Consider the following 19,533-nt stretch of genomic DNA (forward strand, 5'->3'; position numbering starts at 1 on the left):
TCAGTGGTTCCATCATCTACATGCGTGTGCGGCGCTATCAGTGGTTCCATCATCTACATGCGTGTGCGGCGCTATCAGTGGTTCTATCATCTACATGCGTGTGCAGCGCTATCAGTGGCTCCAACATCTGCATGCGTGTGCGGCGCTATCAGTGGTTCCATCATCTACATGTGTGTGCGGGGCTATCAGTGGTTCCATCATCTACATGCGTGTGCGGCGCTATCAGTGGTTCCATCATCTACATGCGTGTGCGGCGCTATCAGTGGTTCCATCATCTACATGCGTTTGCGGCGATATCAGTGGTTCCATCATCTACATGCGTGTGCGGCGCTATCAGTGGCTCCATCATCTACATGCGTGTGCGGCGCTATCAGTGGTTCTATCATCTACATGCGTGTGCGGTGCTATCAGTGGTTCCATCATCTACATGCGTGTGCGGCTCTATCAGTGGTTCCATCATCTACATGCGTGTGCGGCGCTATCAGTGGTTCCATCATCTACATGCGTTTGCGGCGCTATCAGTGGTTCCATCATCTACATGTGTGTGCGGCGCTATAAGTGGTTCCATCATCTACATGCGTGTGCGGCCGCATCATCTACATGCGTGTGCGGCGCTATCAGTGGTTCCATCATCTACATGCGTGTGCGGCGCTATCAGTGGCTCCGTCATCTGCATGCGTGTGCGGCACGGTCAGTGGTTCCATCATCTACATGCGTGTGCGGTGCTATCAGTGGTTCCATCATCTACATGCGTGTGCGGTGCTATCAGTGGATCCATCATCTACATGTGTGTGCGGCGCTATCAGTGGTTCCATCATCTACATGCGTGTGTGGCGCTATCAGTGGTTCCATCATCTACATGCGTGTGCGGGGCTATCAGTGGCTCCATCATCTACATGTGTGTGCGGCGCTATCAGTGGTTCCATCATCTACATGCGTGTGCGGCGCTATCAGTGGTTCCATCATCTACATGCGTTTGCGGCGATATCAGTGGTTCCATCATCTACATGCGTGTGCGGCGCTATCAGTGGTTCCATCATCTACATGCGTTTGCGGCGCTATCAGTGGTTCCATCATCTACATGTGTGTGCGGCGCTATCAGTGGTTCCATCATCTACATGTGTGTGCGGCGCTATCAGTGGTTGCATCATCTACATGCGTGTGCGGCGCTGTCAGTGGTTCCATCATCTACATGCGTTTGCGGCGCTATCAGTGGTTCCATCATCTACATGTGTGTGCGGCGCTATCAGTGGTTCCATCATCTACATGCGTGTGCGGCGCTATCAGTGGTTCCATCATCTACATGCGTGTGCGGCGCTATCAGTGGTTCCATCATCTACATGGGTTTGCGGCGCTATCAGTGGTTCCATCATCTACATGTGTGCGCGGCGCTATAAGTGGTTACATCATCTACATGCGTGTGCGGCCGCATCATCTACATGCGTGTGCGGCGCTATCAGTGGTTCCATCATCTACATGCGTGTGCGGCGCTATCAGTGGTTCCATCATCTACATGCGTGTGCAGCGCTATCAGTGGCTCCATCATCTGCATGCGTGTGCGGCACGGTCAGTGGTTCCATCATCTACATGCGTGTGCGGTGCTATCAGTGGTTCCATCATCTACATGCGTGTGCGGTGCTATCAGTGGATCCATCATCTACATGTGTGTGCGGCGCTATCAGTGGTTGCATCATCTACATGCGTGTGCGGGGCTATCAGTGGTTCCATCATCTACATGCGTGTATGGCGCTATCAGTGGTTCCATCATCTACATGCGTGTGTGGCGCTATCAGTGGTTCCATCATCTACATGCGTGTGCGGCGCTATCAGTGGTTCCATCATCTACATGCATGTGCAGTGCTATCAGTGGTTCCATCATCTACATGTGTGTGCGGCGCTATCAGTGGCTCCATCATCTACATGCGTGTGCGGCGCTATGAGTGGTTCCATCATCTACATGCGTGGGCGGCGCTATCAGTGGTTCCATCATCTACATGTGTGTGCGGCGTTATCAGTGGTTACATCATCTACATGCGTGTGTGGTGCTATCAGTGGTTTCATCATCTACATGCGTGTGTGGCGCTATCAGTGGTTCCATCATCTACATGCGTGTGCGGCGCTATCAGTGGTTCCATCATCTACATGCGTGTGCGGCGCTATCAGTGGTTCTATCATCTACATGCGTGTGCAGCGCTATCAGTGGCTCCAACATCTGCATGCGTGTGCGGCGCTATCAGTGGTTCCATCATCTACATGTGTGTGCGGGGCTATCAGTGGTTCCATCATCTACATGCGTGTGCGGCGCTATCAGTGGTTCCATCATCTACATGCGTGTGCGGCGCTATCAGTGGTTCCATCATCTACATGCGTTTGCGGCGATATCAGTGGTTCCATCATCTACATGCGTGTGCGGCGCTATCAGTGGCTCCATCATCTACATGCGTGTGCGGCGCTATCAGTGGTTCTATCATCTACATGCGTGTGCGGTGCTATCAGTGGTTCCATCATCTACATGCGTGTGCGGCTCTATCAGTGGTTCCATCATCTACATGCGTGTGCGGCGCTATCAGTGGTTCCATCATCTACATGCGTTTGCGGCGCTATCAGTGGTTCCATCATCTACATGTGTGTGCGGCGCTATAAGTGGTTCCATCATCTACATGCGTGTGCGGCCGCATCATCTACATGCGTGTGCGGCGCTATCAGTGGTTCCATCATCTACATGCGTGTGCGGCGCTATCAGTGGCTCCATCATCTGCATGCGTGTGCGGCACGGTCAGTGGTTCCATCATCTACATGCGTGTGCGGTGCTATCAGTGGATCCATCATCTACATGTGTGTGCGGCGCTATCAGTGGTTCCATCATCTACATGCGTGTGTGGCGCTATCAGTGGTTCCATCATCTACATGCGTGTGCGGGGCTATCAGTGGCTCCATCATCTACATGTGTGTGCGGCGCTATCAGTGGTTCCATCATCTACATGCGTGTGCGGCGCTATCAGTGGTTCCATCATCTACATGCGTTTGCGGCGATATCAGTGGTTCCATCATCTACATGCGTGTGCGGCGCTATCAGTGGTTCCATCATCTACATGCGTTTGCGGCGCTATCAGTGGTTCCATTATCTACATGTGTGTGCGGCGCTATCAGTGGTTCCATCATCTACATGTGTGTGCGGCGCTATCAGTGGTTGCATCATCTACATGCGTGTGCGGCGCTATCAGTGGTTCCATCATCTACATGCGTTTGCGGCGCTATCAGTGGTTCCATCATCTACATGTGTGTGCGGCGCTATCAGTGGTTCCATCATCTACATGCGTGTGCGGCGCTATCAGTGGTTCCATCATCTACATGCGTGTGCGGCGCTATCAGTGGTTCCATCATCTACATGCGTTTGCGGCGCTATCAGTGGTTCCATCATCTACATGTGTGCGCGGCGCTATAAGTGGTTCCATCATCTACATGCGTGTGCGGCCGCATCATCTACATGCGTGTGCGGCGCTATCAGTGGTTCCATCATCTACATGCGTGTGCGGCGCTATCAGTGGTTCCATCATCTACATGCGTGTGCAGCGCTATCAGTGGCTCCATCATCTGCATGCGTGTGCGGCACGGTCAGTGGTTCCATCATCTACATGCGTGTGCGGTGCTATCAGTGGTTCCATCATCTACATGCGTGTGCGGTGCTATCAGTGGATCCATCATCTACATGTGTGTGCGGCGCTATCAGTGGTTGCATCATCTACATGCGTGTGCGGGGCTATCAGTGGTTCCATCATCTACATGCGTGTATGGCGCTATCAGTGGTTCCATCATCTACATGCGTGTGTGGCGCTATCAGTGGTTCCATCATCTACATGCGTGTGCGGGGCTATCAGTGGTTCCATCATCTACATGTGTGTGCGGGGCTATCAGTGGTTCCATCATCTACATGTGTGTGCGGCGCTATCAGTGGTTCCATCATCTACATGCGTGTGCGGCGCTATCAGTGGTTCCATCATCTACATGTGTGTGCGGCGCTATCAGTGGTTCCATCATCTACATGCGTGTGCGGGGCTATCAGTGGTTCCATCATCTACATGTGTGTACGGTGCTATCAGAGGTTCCATCATCTACATGCGTGTGTGGCGCTATCAGTGGTTCCATCATCTACATGCGTGTGCGGCGCTATCAGTGGTTCCATCATCTACATGCGTGTGCGGCGCTATCAGTGGTTCCATCATCTACATGCGTGTGCGGCGCTATCAGTGGTTCCATCATCTACATGCGTGTGCGGCGCTATCAGTGGTTTCATCATCTACATGCGTGTGCGGCGCTGTCAGTGGTTCCAACATCTACATGTGTGTGCGGCGCTATCAGTGGTTCCATCATCTACATGCGTGTACGGCGCTATCAGTGGTTCCATCACCTACATGCGTGTGCGGCGCTATCAGTGGTCCCATCATCTACATGTGTGTGCGGCGCTATCAGTGGCTCCATCATCTACATGCGTGTGCGGCGCTATGAGTGGTTCCATCATCTACATGCGTGTGTGGCGCTATCAGTGGTTCCATCATCTACATGCGTGTGCGACGCTATCAGTGGTTCCATCATCTACATGCGTGTGCGGGGCTATCAGTGGTTTCATCATCTACATGCGTGTACGGCGCTATCAGTGGTTCCATCATCTACATGCGTGTGCGGCGCTATCAGTGGTTCCATCATCTACATGCAAGTGCGGTGCTATCAGTGGTTCCATCATCTACATGTGTGTGCGGCGCTATCAGTGGCTCCATAATCTACATGCGTGTGCGGCGCTATGAGTGGTTCCATCATCTACATGCGTGGGCGGCGCTATCAGTGGTTCCATCATCTACATGTGTGTGCCGCGTTATCAGTGGTTACATCATCTACATGCGTGTGTGGCGCTATCAGTGGTTCCATCACCTACATGCGTGTGCGGTGCTATCAGTGGTTCCAACATCTACATGCGTGTGCGGCGCTATCAGTGGTTCCATCATCTACATGCGTTTACGGCGCTATCAGTGGTTCCATCACCTACATGCGTGTGCGGCGCTACCAGTGGTCCCATCATCTACATGCGTGTGCGGTGCTATCAGTGGTTTCATCATCTACATGTGTGTGCGGCGCTATCAGTGGCTCCATCATCTACATGCGTGGGCGGCGCTATCAGTGGTTCCATCATCTACATGTGTGTGCGGCGTTATCAGTGGTTACATCATCTACATGCGTGTGTGGTGCTATCAGTGGTTCCATCATCTACATGCGTGTGTGGCGCTATCAGTGGTTCCATCATCTACATGCGTGTGCGGCGCTATCAGTGGTTCCATCATCTACATGCGTGTGCGGCGCTATCAGTGGTTCTATCATCTACATGCGTGTGCAGCGCTATCAGTGGCTCCAACATCTGCATGCGTGTGCGGCGCTATCAGTGGTTCCATCATCTACATGTGTGTGCGGGGCTATCAGTGGTTCCATCATCTACATGCGTGTGCGGCGCTATCAGTGGTTCCATCATCTACATGCGTGTGCGGCGCTATCAGTGGTTCCATCATCTACATGCGTTTGCGGCGATATCAGTGGTTCCATCATCTACATGCGTGTGCGGCGCTATCAGTGGCTCCATCATCTACATGCGTGTGCGGCGCTATCAGTGGTTCCATCATCTACATGCGTGTGCGGTGCTATCAGTGGTTCCATCATCTACATGCGTGTGCGGCGCTATCAGTGGTTCCATCATCTACATGCGTGTGCGGCGCTATCAGTGGTTCCATCATCTACATGCGTTTGCGGCGCTATCAGTGGTTCCATCATCTACATGTGTGTGCTGCGCTATCAGTGGTTCCATCATCTACATGCGTGTGCGGCCGCATCATCTACATGCGTGTGCGGCGCTATCAGTGGTTCCATCATCTACATGCGTGTGCGGCGCTATCAGTGGTTCCATCATCTACATGCGTGTGCAGCGCTATCAGTGGCTCCATCATCTGCGTGCGTGTGCGGCACGGTCAGTGGTTCCATCATCTACATGCGTGTGCGGTGCTATCAGTGGTTCCATCATCTACATGCGTGTGCGGTGCTATCAGTGGTTCCATCATCTACATGTGTGTGCGGCGTTATCAGTGGTTGCATCATCTACATGCGTGTGCGGGGCTATCAGTGGTTCCATCATCTACATGCGTGTATGGCGCTATCAGTGGTTCCATCATCTACATGCGTGTGTGGCGCTATCAGTGGTTCCATCATCTACATGCGTGTGCGGGGCTATCAGTGGTTCCATCATCTACATGTGTGTGCGGGGCTATCAGTGGTTCCATCATCTACATGTGTGTGCGGCGCTATCAGTGGTTCCATCATCTACATGCGTGTGCGGCGCTATCAGTGGTTCCATCATCTACATGTGTGTGCGGCGCTATCAGTGATTCCATCATCTACATGCGTGTGCAGTTCTATCAGTGGTTCCATCATCTACATGTGTGTGCGGCGCTATCAGTGGCTCCATCATCTACATGCGTGTGCGGCGCTATGAGTGGTTCCATCATCTACATGCGTGGGCGGCGCTATCAGTGGTTCCATCATCTACATGTGTGTGCGGCGTTATCAGTGGTTACATCATCTACATGCGTGTGTGGTGCTATCAGTGGTTCCATCATCTACATGCGTGTGTGGCGCTATCAGTGGTTCCATCATCTACATGCGTGTGCGGCGCTATCAGTGGTTCCATCATCTACATGCGTGTGCGGCGCTATCAGTGGTTCTATCATCTACATGCGTGTGCAGCGCTATCAGTGGCTCCAACATCTGCATGCGTGTGCGGCGCTATCAGTGGTTCCATCATCTACATGTGTGTGCGGGGCTATCAGTGGTTCCATCATCTATATGCAAGTGCGGTGCTATCAGTGGTTCCATCATCTACATGTGTGTGCGGCGCTATCAGTGGCTCCATAATCTACATGCGTGTGCGGCGCTATGAGTGGTTCCATCATCTACATGCGTGGGCGGCGCTATCAGTGGTTCCATCATCTACATGTGTGTGCCGCGTTATCAGTGGTTACATCATCTACATGCGTGTGTGGCGCTATCAGTGGTTCCATCACCTACATGCGTGTGCGGTGCTATCAGTGGTTCCAACATCTACATGCGTGTGCGGCGCTATCAGTGGTTCCATCACCTACATGCGTTTACGGCGCTATCAGTGGTTCCATCACCTACATGCGTGTGCGGTGCTATCAGTGGTTTCATCATCTACATGTGTGTGCGGCGCTATCAGTGGCTCCATCATCTACATGCGTGGGCGGCGCTATCAGTGGTTCCATCATCTACATGTGTGTGCGGCGTTATCAGTGGTTACATCATCTACATGCGTGTGTGGTGCTATCAGTGGTTCCATCATCTACATGCGTGTGTGGCGCTATCAGTGGTTCCATCATCTACATGCGTGTGCGGCGCTATCAGTGGTTCCATCATCTACATGCGTGTGCGGCGCTATCAGTGGTTCTATCATCTACATGCGTGTGCAGTGCTATCAGTGGCTCCAACATCTGCATGCGTGTGCGGCGCTATCAGTGGTTCCATCATCTACATGTGTGTGCGGGGCTATCAGTGGTTCCATCATCTACATGCGTGTGCAGCGCTATCAGTGGTTCCATCATCTACATGCGTGTGCGGCGCTATCAGTGGTTCCATCATCTACATGCGTTTGCGGCGATATCAGTGGTTCCATCATCTACATGCGTGTGCGGCGCTATCAGTGGCTCCATCATCTACATGCGTGTGCGGCGCTATCAGTGGTTCCATCATCTACATGCGTGTGCGGTGCTATCAGTGGTTCCATCATCTACATGCGTGTGCGGCGCTATCAGTGGTTCCATCATCTACATGCGTGTGCGGCGCTATCAGTGGTTCCATCATCTACATGCGTTTGCGGCGCTATCAGTGGTTCCATCATCTACATGTGTGTGCGGCGCTATCAGTGGTTCCATCATCTACATGCGTGTGCGGCCGCATCATCTACATGCGTGTGCGGTGCTATCAGTGGTTCCATCATCTACATGCGTGTGCGGCGCTATCAGTGGTTCCATCATCTACATGCGTGTGCGGCGCTATCAGTGGTTCCATCATCTACATGCGTTTGCGGCGCTATCAGTGGTTCCATCATCTACATGTGTGTGCGGCGCTATCAGTGGTTCCATCATCAACATGCGTGTGCGGCCGCATCATCTACATGCGTGTGCGGCGCTATCAGTGGTTCCATCATCTACATGCGTGTGCGGCGCTATCAGTGGTTCCATCATCTACATGCGTGTGCAGCGCTATCAGTGGCTCCATCATCTGCATGCGTGTGCGGCACGGTCAGTGGTTCCATCATCTACATGCGTGTATGGCGCTATCAGTGGTTCCATCATCTACATGCGTGTGTGGCGCTATCAGTGGTTCCATCATCTACATGCGTGTGTGGCGCTATCAGTGGTTCCATCATCTACATGTGTGTACGGTGCTATCAGAAGTTCCATCATCTACATGCGTGTGCGGCGCTATCAGTGGTTCCATCATCTACATGCGTGTGCGGCGCTATCAGTGGTTCCATCATCTACATGCGTGTGCGGCGCTATCAGTGGTTCCATCATCTACATGCGTGTGCGGCGCTATCAGTGGTTCCATCATCTACATGCGTGTGCGGCGCTATCAGTGGTTCCATCATCTACATGCGTGTGCGGCGCTATCAGTGGTTCCAACATCTACATGTGTGTGCGGCGCTATCAGTGGTTCCATCATCTACATGCGTGTACGGCGCTATCAGTGGTTCCATCACCTACATGCGTGTGCGGCGCTACCAGTGGTCCCATCATCTACATGTGTGTGCGGCGCTATCAGTGGCTCCATCATCTACATGCGTGTGCGGCGCTATGAGTTGTTCCATCATCTACATGCGTGTGTGGCGCTATCAGTGGTTCCATCATCTACATGCGTGTGCGACGCTATCAGTGGTTCCATCATCTACATGCGTGTGCGGGGCTATCAGTGGTTTCATCATCTACATGCGTGTACGGCGCTATCAGTGGTTCCATCATCTACATGCGTGTGTGGCGCTATCAGTGGTTCCATCACCTACATGCGTGTGCGGCGCTATCAGTGGTTCCATCATCTACATGCGTGTGTGGCGCTATCAGTGGTTCCATCATCTACATGCGTGTGCGGCGCTATCAGTGGTTCCATCATCTACATGCGTGTGCGGCGCTATCAGTGGTTCTATCATCTACATGCGTGTGCGGCGCTATCAGTGGTTCCATCATCTACATGCGTGTGCGGCGCTATCAGTGGTTCCATCATCTACATGTGTGTGCGGGGCTATCAGTGGTTCCATCATCTACATGCGTGTGCGGCGCTATCAGTGGTTCCATCATCTACATGCGTGTGCGGCGCTATCAGTGGTTCCATCATCTACATGCGTTTGCGGCTATATCAGTGGTTCCATCATCTACATGCGTGTGCGGCGCAATCAGTGGCTCCATCATCTACATGCGTGTGAGGCGCTATCAGTGGTTCCATCATCTACATGCGTGTGCGGCGCTATTAGTGGTTCCATCATCTACATGCGTGTGTGGCGCTATCAGTGGTTCCATCATCTACATGCGTGTGCGGCGCTATCAGTGGTTCCATCATCTACATGCGTTTGCGGCGCTATCAGTGGTTCCATCATCTACATGTGTGTGCGGCGCTATCAGTGGTTCCATCATCTACATGCGTGTGCGGCCGCATCATCTACATGCGTGTGCGGTGCTATCAGTGGTTCCATCATCTACATGCGTGTGCGGCGCTATCAGTGGTTCCATCATCTACATGCGTGTGCAGCGCTATCAGTGGCTCCATCATCTGCATGCGTGTGCGGCACGGTCAGTTGTTCCATCATCTACATGCGTGTGCGGTGCTATCAGTGGTTCCATCATCTACATGCGTGTGCGGTGCTATCAGTGGTTCCATCATCTACATGTGTGTGCGGTGCTATCAGTGGTTCCATCATCTACATGCGTGTGCGGCACTGTCACTGGTTCCATCATCTACATGCGTGTGCGGCACGGTCAGTGGTTCCATCATCTACATGTGTGTGCAGCGCTATCAGTGGCTCCATCATCTGCATGCGTGTGCGGCACGGTCAGTGGTTCCATCATCTACATGCGTGTGCGGTGCTATCAGTGGTTCCATCATCTACATGCATGTGCGGTGCTATCAGTGGTTTCATCATCTACATGTGTGTGCGGTGCTATCAGTGGTTCCATCATCTACATGCGTGTGCAGCACGGTCACTGGTTCTATCATCTACATGCGTGTGCGGCACGGTCAGTGGTTCCATCATCTACATGTGTGTGCGGCGCTATCAGTGGTTCCATCATCTACATGCGTGTGCGGCCGCATCATCTACATGCGTGTGCGGTGCTATCAGTGGTTCCATCATCTACATGCGTGTGCGGCGCTATCAGTTGTTCCATCATATACATGCGTGTGCGGCGCTATCAGTGTTTCCATCATCTACATGCGTGTGCGGCGCTATCAGTGGTTCCATCATCTACATGTGTGTACGGTGCTATCAGAGGTTCCATCATCTACATGCGTGTGAGGCGCTATCAGTGGTTCCATCATCTACATGCGTGTGCGGCGCTATCAGTGGTTCCATCATCTACATGCGTGTGCGGCGCTATCAGTGGTTCCATCATCTACATGCGTGTGCAGCGCTATCAGTGGTTCCATCATCTACATGCGTGTGCGGCGTTATCAGTGGTTCCATCATCTACATGCGTGTGTGGCGCTATCAGTGGTTCCAACATCTACATGCGTGTGCGGCGCTATCAGTGGTTCCATCATCTACATGCGTGTACGGCGCTATCAGTGGTTCCATCACCTACATGCGTGTGCGGCGCTACCAGTGGTCCCATCATCTACATGAGTGTGCGGTGCTATCAGTGGTTTCATCATCTACATGTGTGTGCGGCGCTACCAGTGGCTCCATCATCTACATGCGTGTGCGGCGCTATGAGTGGTTCCATCATCTACATGCGTGTGTGGCGCTATCAATGGTTCCATCATCTACATGCGTGTGCGGCGCTATCAGTGGTTCCATCATCTACATGCGTGTGCGGCGCTATCAGTGGTTCCATCATCTACATGTGTGTGCGGCGCTATCAGTGGTTCCATCATCTACATGCGTGTGCGGCGCTATCAGTGGTTCCATCATCTACATGCATGTGTGGCGCTATCAGTGGTTCCATCATCTACATGCGTGTGCGGCGCTATCAGTGGTTCCATCATCTACATGCGTGTGCGGCGCTATCAGTGGTTCTATCATCTACATGCGTGTGCGGCGCTATCAGTGGTTCCATCATCTACATGCGTGTGCGGCGCTATCAGTGGTTCCATCATCTACATGTGTGTGCGGGGCTATCAGTGGTTCCATCATCTACATGCGTGTGCGGCGCTATCAGTGGTTCCATCATCTACATGCGTGTGCGGCGCTATCAGTGGTTCCATCATCTACATGTGTGTGCGGGGCTATCAGTGGTTCCATTATCTACATGCGTGTGCGGCGCTATCAGTGGTTCCATCATCTACATGCGTTTGCGGCGATATCAGTGGTTCCATCATCTACATGCGTGTGCGGCGCTATCAGTGGCTCCATCATCTACATGCGTGTGCGGCGCTATCAGTGGTTCCATCATCTACATGCGTGTGTGGCGCTATCAGTGGTTCCATCATCTACATGCGTGTGCGGCGCTATCAGTGGTTCCATCATCTACATGCGTGTGCGGCGCTATCAGTGGTTCCATCATCTACATGCGTTTGCGGCGCTATCAGTGGTTCCATCATCTACATGTGTGTGCGGCGCTATCAGTGGTTCCATCATCTACATGCGTGTGCGGCCGCATCATCTACATGCGTGTGCGGTGCTATCAGTGGTTCCATCATCTACATGCGTGTGCGGCGCTATCAGTGGTTCCATCATCTACATGCGTGTGCAGCGCTATCAGTGGCTCCATCATCTGCATGCGTGTGCGGCACGGTCAGTGGTTCCATCATCTACATGCGTGTGCGGTGCTATCAGTGGTTCCATCATCTACATGCGTGTGCGGTGCTATCAGTGGTTCCATCATCTACATGTGTGTGCGGTGCTATCAGTGGTTCCATCATCTACATGCGTGTGCGGCACGGTCACTGGTTCCATCATCTACATGCGTGTGCGGCACGGTCAGTGGTTCCATCATCTACATGTGTGTGCGGTGCTATCAGAGGTTCCATCATCTACATGCTTGTGCGGTGCTATCAGTGGTTCCATCATCTACATGTGTGTGCGGCGCTATCAGTGGTTCCATCATCTACATGCGTGTGCGGCCGCATCATCTACATGTGTGTGCGGTGCTATCAGTGGTTCCATCATCTACATGCGTGTGCGGCGCTATCAGTGGTTCCATCATCTACATGCGTGTGCAGCGCTATCAGTGGCTCCATCATCTGCATGCGTGTGCGGCACGGTCAGTGGTTCCATCATCTACATGCGTGTGCGGTGCTATCAGTGGTTCCATCATCTACATGCATGTGCGGTGCTATCAGTGGTTTCATCATCTACATGTGTGTGCGGTGCTATCAGTGGTTCCATCATCTACATGCGTGTGCAGCACGGTCACTGGTTCTATCATCTACATGCGTGTGCGGCACGGTCAGTGGTTCCATCATCTACATGTGTGTGCGGTGCTATCAGAGGTTCCATCATCTACATGCTTGTGCGGTGCTATCAGTGGTTCCATCATCTACATGTGTGTGCGGCGCTATCAGTGGTTCCATCATCTACATGCGTGTGCGGCCGCATCATCTACATGCGTGTGCGGTGCTATCAGTGGTTCCATCATCTACATTCGTGTGCGGCGCTATCAGTGGTTCTATCATATACATGCGTGTGCGGCGCTATCAGTGGTTCCATCATCTACATGCGTGTGCGGCGCTATCAGTGGTTCCATCATCTACATGCGTGTACGGTGCTATCAGAGGTTCCATCATCTACATGCGTGCGAGGCGCTATCAGTGGTTCCATCATCTACATGCGTGTGCGGCGCTATCAGTGGTTCCATCATCTACATGCGTGTGCGGCGCTATCAGTGGTTCCATCATCTACATGCGTGTGCGGCGCTATCAGTGGTTCCATCATCTACATGCGTGTGCGGCGTTATCAGTGGTTCCATCATCTACATGCGTGTGCGGCGCTATCAGTGGTTCCAACATCTACATGCGTGTGCGGCGCTATCAGTGGTTCCATCATCTACATGCGTGTACGGCGCTATCAGTGGTTCCATCACCTACATGCGTGTGTGGCGCTACCAGTGGTCCCATCATCTACATGAGTGTGCGGTGCTATCAGTGGTTTCATCATCTACATGTGTGTGCGGCGCTATCAGTGCCTCCATCATCTACATGCGTGTGCGGCGCTATGAGTGGTTCCATCATCTACATGCGTGTATGGCGCTATCAGTGGTTCCATCATCTACATGCGTGTGCGGCGCTATCAGTGGTTCCATCATCTACATGTGTGTGCGGCGCTATCAGTGGTTCCATCATCTACATGTGTGTGCGGCGCTATCAGTGGTTCCATCATCTACATGCGTGTGCGGCGCTATCAGTGGTTCCATCATCTACATGCATGTGCGGTGCTATCAGTGGTTCCATCATCTACATGCGTGTGTGGCGCTATCAGTGGTTCCATCACCTACATGCGTGTGCGGCGCTATCAGTGGTTCCATCATCTACATGCGTGTGCGGCGCTATCAGTGGTTCCATCATCTACATGCGTGTGCGGCGCTATCCGTGGTTCTATCATTTACATGCGTGTGCGGCGCTATCAGTGGCTCCATCATCTACATGCGTGTGCGGCGCTATCAGTGGTTCCATCATCTACATGCGTGTGCGGCGCTATCAGTGGTTCCATCATCTACATGCGTGTGCGGCGCTATCAGTGGTTCCATCATCTACATGCGTGTGCGGCGCTATCAGTGGTTCCATCATCTACATGCGTGTGCGGCGCTATCAGTGGTTCCATCATCTATATGCGTGTGCGGCGCTATCAGTGGTTCCTTCATCTACATGCGTGTGCGGCGCTATCAGTGGCTCCATCATCTACATGCGTGTGCGGCGCTATCAGTGGTTCCATCATCTACATGCGTGTGCGGCGCTATCAGTGGTTCCATCATCTGGAGGCTGTTCTTGTATAACCTGCGCTGCTTTTGCTGCTTCTTAATTAATTAGAATAAATTCCATTTGTTTGATTATTCATAGATTTGGCTTCATGCCATGAATTCGGGTTTCTGCATATTACACATATTACACATATTACACATATTACACATATTACACAGTGGATTACTCATATGTGACCTTCCATGTTACGCAGCTCCCAGCCCGAGGTAACCCCTCACAGTACCCACCACTGAGGTTGCCAACCTGATTATTTTTTTTTTTTTTAGGACAACTTAATCCAAAAATCACGGACCGCAAACATTTTTTCTGGACAATTTGGAAAAGCACAATGAATGATAAAGATGATACGTAATACATGTCTACAGCTTAGAATAGTGATCGGAACACATTACCCGCGTGTCCTGTGACCTTTAAAGCAATGAGACTCATTCAACTTAAAAAAAAAAATCACGGACGCATCAATTTTTTTTACGGACACTGGAATAAAAAGCCACTCATTTTTTACGGACTTTCCAGGAATTTACGGACGGTCGGCTGGGTTGCCCACTACAAGATTCTGTACTATGATCTAAGGACCAGCAATTCTTTTTCAATATTTTTATGAGGAAGAGCATTATTTTATTGTTGTACGTCATGGAGTAAAGCTTGATATGTTCCCCTCGTACTCTACCGTATGTGTTGGTGCCAGATCTTAGAGTATAAATACGATTGCAGCGCTTTAGACTGACCCTCAGGGATAGCTTGTCCTAAAGCTTCACCTAATCAGCAATGACATCACAGCCACCATGTTTAAGAGGGACGTACTCCATAAACCCTGAATATATACATCTAGATAACGAGGCGGTTGGATCTAGAGGACTACGTACGCTATATAGATCTAGATAACGAGGCGGTTGGATCTAGAGGACTACGTACGCTATATACATCTAGATAACGAGGCGGTTGGATCTAGAGGACTACGTACGCTATATACATCTAGGTAACGAGGCGGTTGGATCTAGAGGACTACGTACGCTATATACATCTAGATAACGAGGCGGTTGGATCTAGAGGACTACGTACGCTATATACATCTAGATAACGAGGCGGTTGGATCTAGAGGACTACGTACGCTATATACATCTAGATAACGAGGCGGTTGGATCTAGAGGACTACGTACGCTATATACATCTAGATAACGAGGCGGTTGGATCTAGTGGACATCGTACGCTATATACATCTAGATAACGAGGCGGTTGGATCTAGAGGACTACGTACGCTATATACATCTAGGTAAAGAGGCGGTTGGATCTAGAGGACTACGTACGCTATATACATCTAGATAACGAGGCGGTTGGATCTAGAGGACTACGTACGCTATATAGATCTAGATAACGAGGCGGTTGGATCTAGAGGACTACGTACGCTATATAGATCTAGATAACGAGGCGGTTGGATCTAGAGGACTACGTACGCTATATACATCTAGATAACGAGGCGGTTGGATCTAGAGGACTACTTACGCTATATACATCTAGGTAACGAGGCGGTTGGATCTAGAGGACTATGTACGCTATATACATCTAGGTAACGAGGCGGTTGGATCTAGAGGACTACGTACGCTATATACATCTAGATAACGAGGCGGTTGGATCTAGAGGACTACGTACGCTATATAGATCTAGATAACGAGGCGGTTGGATCTAGAGGACTACGTACGCTATATACATCTAGATAACGAGGCGGTTGGATCTAGAGGACTACGTACGCTATATACATCTAGATAACGAGGCGGTTGGATCTAGAGGACTACGTACGCTATATACATCTAGATAACGAGGCGGTTGGATCTAGAGGACTACGTACGCTATATACATCTAGATAACGAGGCGGTTGGATCTAGAGGACTACGTACGCTATATACATCTAGATAACGAGGCGGTTGGATCTAGAGGACTACGTACGCTATATACATCTAGATAACGAGGCGGTTGGATCTAGAGGACTACGTACGCTATATACATCTAGATAACGAGGCGGTTGGATCTAGAGGACTACGTACGCTATATACATCTAGATAACGAGGCGGTTGGATCTAGAGGACTACGTACGCTATATACATCTAGATAACGAGGCGGTTGGATCTAGAGGACTACGTACGCTATATACATCTAGATAACGAGGCGGTTGGATCTAGAGGACTACGTACGCTATATACATCTAGATAACGAGGCGGTTGGATCTAGAGGACTACGTACGCTATATACATCTAGATAACGAGGCGGTTGGATCTAGAGGACTACGTACGCTATATACATCTAGATAACGAGGCGGTTGGATCTAGAGGACTACGTACGCTATATACATCTAGATAACGAGGCGGTTAGATCTAGAGGACTACGTACGCTATATACATCTAGATAACGAGGCGGTTGGATCTAGAGGACTACGTACGCTATATACATCTAGATAACGAGGCGGTTGGATCTAGAGGACTACGTACGCTATATACATCTAGATAACGAGGCGGTTGGATCTAGAGGACTACGTACGCTATATACATCTAGATAACGAGGCGGTTGGATCTAGAGGACTACGTACGCTATATACATCTGGGTAACGAGGCGGTTGGATCTAGAGGACTACGTACGCTATATACATCTGGGTAACGAGGCGGTTGGATCTAGAGGACTACGTACGCTATATACATCTGGGTAACGAGGCGGTTGGATCTAGAGGACTACGTACGCTATATACATCTGGGTAACGAGGCGGTTGGATCTAGAGGACTACGTACGCTATATACATCTAGGTAACGAGGCGGTTGGATCTAGAGGACTACGTACGCTATATACATCTAGATAACGAGGCGGTTGGATCTAGAGGACTACGTACGCTATATACATCTAGATAACGAGGCGGTTGGATCTAGAGGTCTACGTACGCTATATACATCTAGATAACGAGGCGGTTGGATCTAGAGGACTACGTACGCTATATACATCTAGATAACGAGGCTGTTTGATCTAGAGGACTACGTACGCTATATACATCTAGATAACGAGGCGGTTGGATCTAGAGGACTACGTACGCTATATACATCTAGATAACGAGGCGGTTGGATCTAGAGGACTACGTACGCTATATACATCTAGATAACGAGGCGGTTGGATCTAGAGGACTACGTACGCTATATACATCTAGATAACGAGGCGGTTGGATCTAGAGGACTACGTACGCTATATACATCTAGATAACGAGGCGGTTGGATCTAGAGGACTACGTACGCTATATACATCTAGATAACGAGGCGGTTGGATCTAGAGGACTACGTACGCTATATACATCTAGATAACGAGGCGGTTGGATCTAGAGGACTACTTACGCTATATACATCTAGATAACGAGGCGGTTGGATCTAGAGGACTACGTACGCTATATACATCTAGATAACGAGGCGGTTGGATCTAGAGGACTACGTACGCTATATACATCTAGATAACGAGGCGATTGGATCTAGAGGACTACGTACGCTATATACATCTAGATAACGAGGCGGTTGGATCTAGAGGACTACGTACGCTATATACATCTAGATAACGAGGCGGTTGGATCTAGAGGACTACGTACGCTATATACATCTAGATAACGAGGCTGTTGGATCTAGAGGACTACGTACGCTATATACATCTAGATAACGAGGCGGTTGGATCTAGAGGACTACGTACGCTATATACATCTAGATAACGAGGCGGTTGGATCTAGAGGACTACGTACGCTATATACATCTAGATAACGAGGCGGTTGGATCTAGAGGACTACGTACGCTATATACATCTAGATAACGAGGCGGTTGGATCTAGAGGACTACGTACGCTATATACATCTAGATAACGAGGCGGTTGGATCTAGAGGACTACGTACGCTATATACATCTAGATAACGAGGAGGTTGGATCTAGAGGACTACGTACGCTATATACATCTAGATAACGAGGCGGTTAGATCTAGAGGACTACGTACGCTATATACATCTAGATAACGAGGCGGTTGGATCTAGAGGACTACGTACGCTATATACATCTAGATAACGAGGCGGTTGGATCTAGAGGACTACGTACGCTATATACATCTAGATAACGAGGCGGTTGGATCTAGAGGACTACGTACGCTATATACATCTAGATAACGAGGCGGTTGGATCTAGAGGACTACGTACGCTATATACATCTAGATAACGAGGCGGTTGGATCTAGAGGACTACGTACGCTATATACATCTAGATAACGAGGCGGTTGGATCTAGAGGACTACGTACGCTATATACATCTAGATAACGAGGCGGTTGGATCTAGAGGACTACGTACGCTATATACATCTAGATAACGAGGCGGTTGGATCTAGAGGACTACGTACGCTATATACATCTAGATAACGAGGCGGTTGGATCTAGAGGACTACGTACGCTATATACATCTAGATAACGAGGTGGTTGGATCTAGAGGACTACGTACGCTATATACATCTAGATAACGAGGTGGTTGGATCTAGAGGACTATGTACGCTGCATATGTAAGAAGTCCTTGCCCGACTGCTCTCCTCTGTGGCTCGCTTCACTTGTGTGATTTCTGGTCTTCATTGTAAGCAGCCAATGTTTTTTTGGATATTACTGGGGGAGACTGGGCTCCGCTTTGCTGCACCTGCAGACTTCTTCTTGTGAGAAGGTCATTTAATAATAAAGATCAATGAAAAGACAGCGGTTGAAGAGACGAGGACAGACGGAGACATGCCGGCAGGAATATACGGAGTGACTGAGACAGAAGACAGAAGAAGGACACCGGAGACGGTCATCAAGGGGGCAATGCGACAAAGTACACGGCGCGGAAGAGACGCCCGGCGCTTTCTCCATTTATAAATCGTTACAAAGTTTGTCATTACCTGAGACGGGTTTCCTGTCACTTTGCAGTTGCAGAGAAGGTGGAGGCACTGACAGAGCGGAGAGGTGGAGCAGGGAGGAGACGGGTTACAACAAGCCCACATTCCTCCACTCTAGATAAGAATTCCTACTGGGCGTGAGGACCTTGTACTCGGAGCTCCTGCAGGCCCAGCCAGAGCCTATGGAGAAGATTCATCACATCACGTCTTATACGTCTGTGGGTCAGAAGGCACCTTGCAAGCAGCTCTCCAGCAAACCCCCCAGATCCCCCCCCAGATAACCCCCCAGATCCCCCCCTAGATAACCCCCCAGATCCCCCCCCAGATTCCCCCCCCCAATAACCCCCCAGATCCCCCCCAGATCTCACCTCCCCAGATATCCCCC

At 50.7% G+C, this 19,533-nt stretch overlaps 1 protein-coding gene across 1 annotated transcript in view; it reads right to left on the reverse strand.

Annotated features, from left to right (window-relative positions):
* The window catches only part of ELMO3 (engulfment and cell motility 3), a 139,225-nt gene extending 119,971 nt beyond the window's left edge, over positions 1 to 19,254 (reverse strand). Inside the window, exon 1 of the mRNA XM_075848305.1 lies at positions 19,152 to 19,254. The gene's annotated coding sequence lies outside the window, so the exon portion shown is untranslated. The remainder of the gene's footprint in view (positions 1 to 19,151) is intronic.
* Positions 19,255 to 19,533: the final 279 nt, after the last annotated feature.

The sequence above is a fragment of the Rhinoderma darwinii genome, unplaced genomic scaffold, assembly GCF_050947455.1.
Source record: "Rhinoderma darwinii isolate aRhiDar2 unplaced genomic scaffold, aRhiDar2.hap1 Scaffold_3429, whole genome shotgun sequence".
Lineage (NCBI taxonomy): Eukaryota > Metazoa > Chordata > Amphibia > Anura > Rhinodermatidae > Rhinoderma > Rhinoderma darwinii.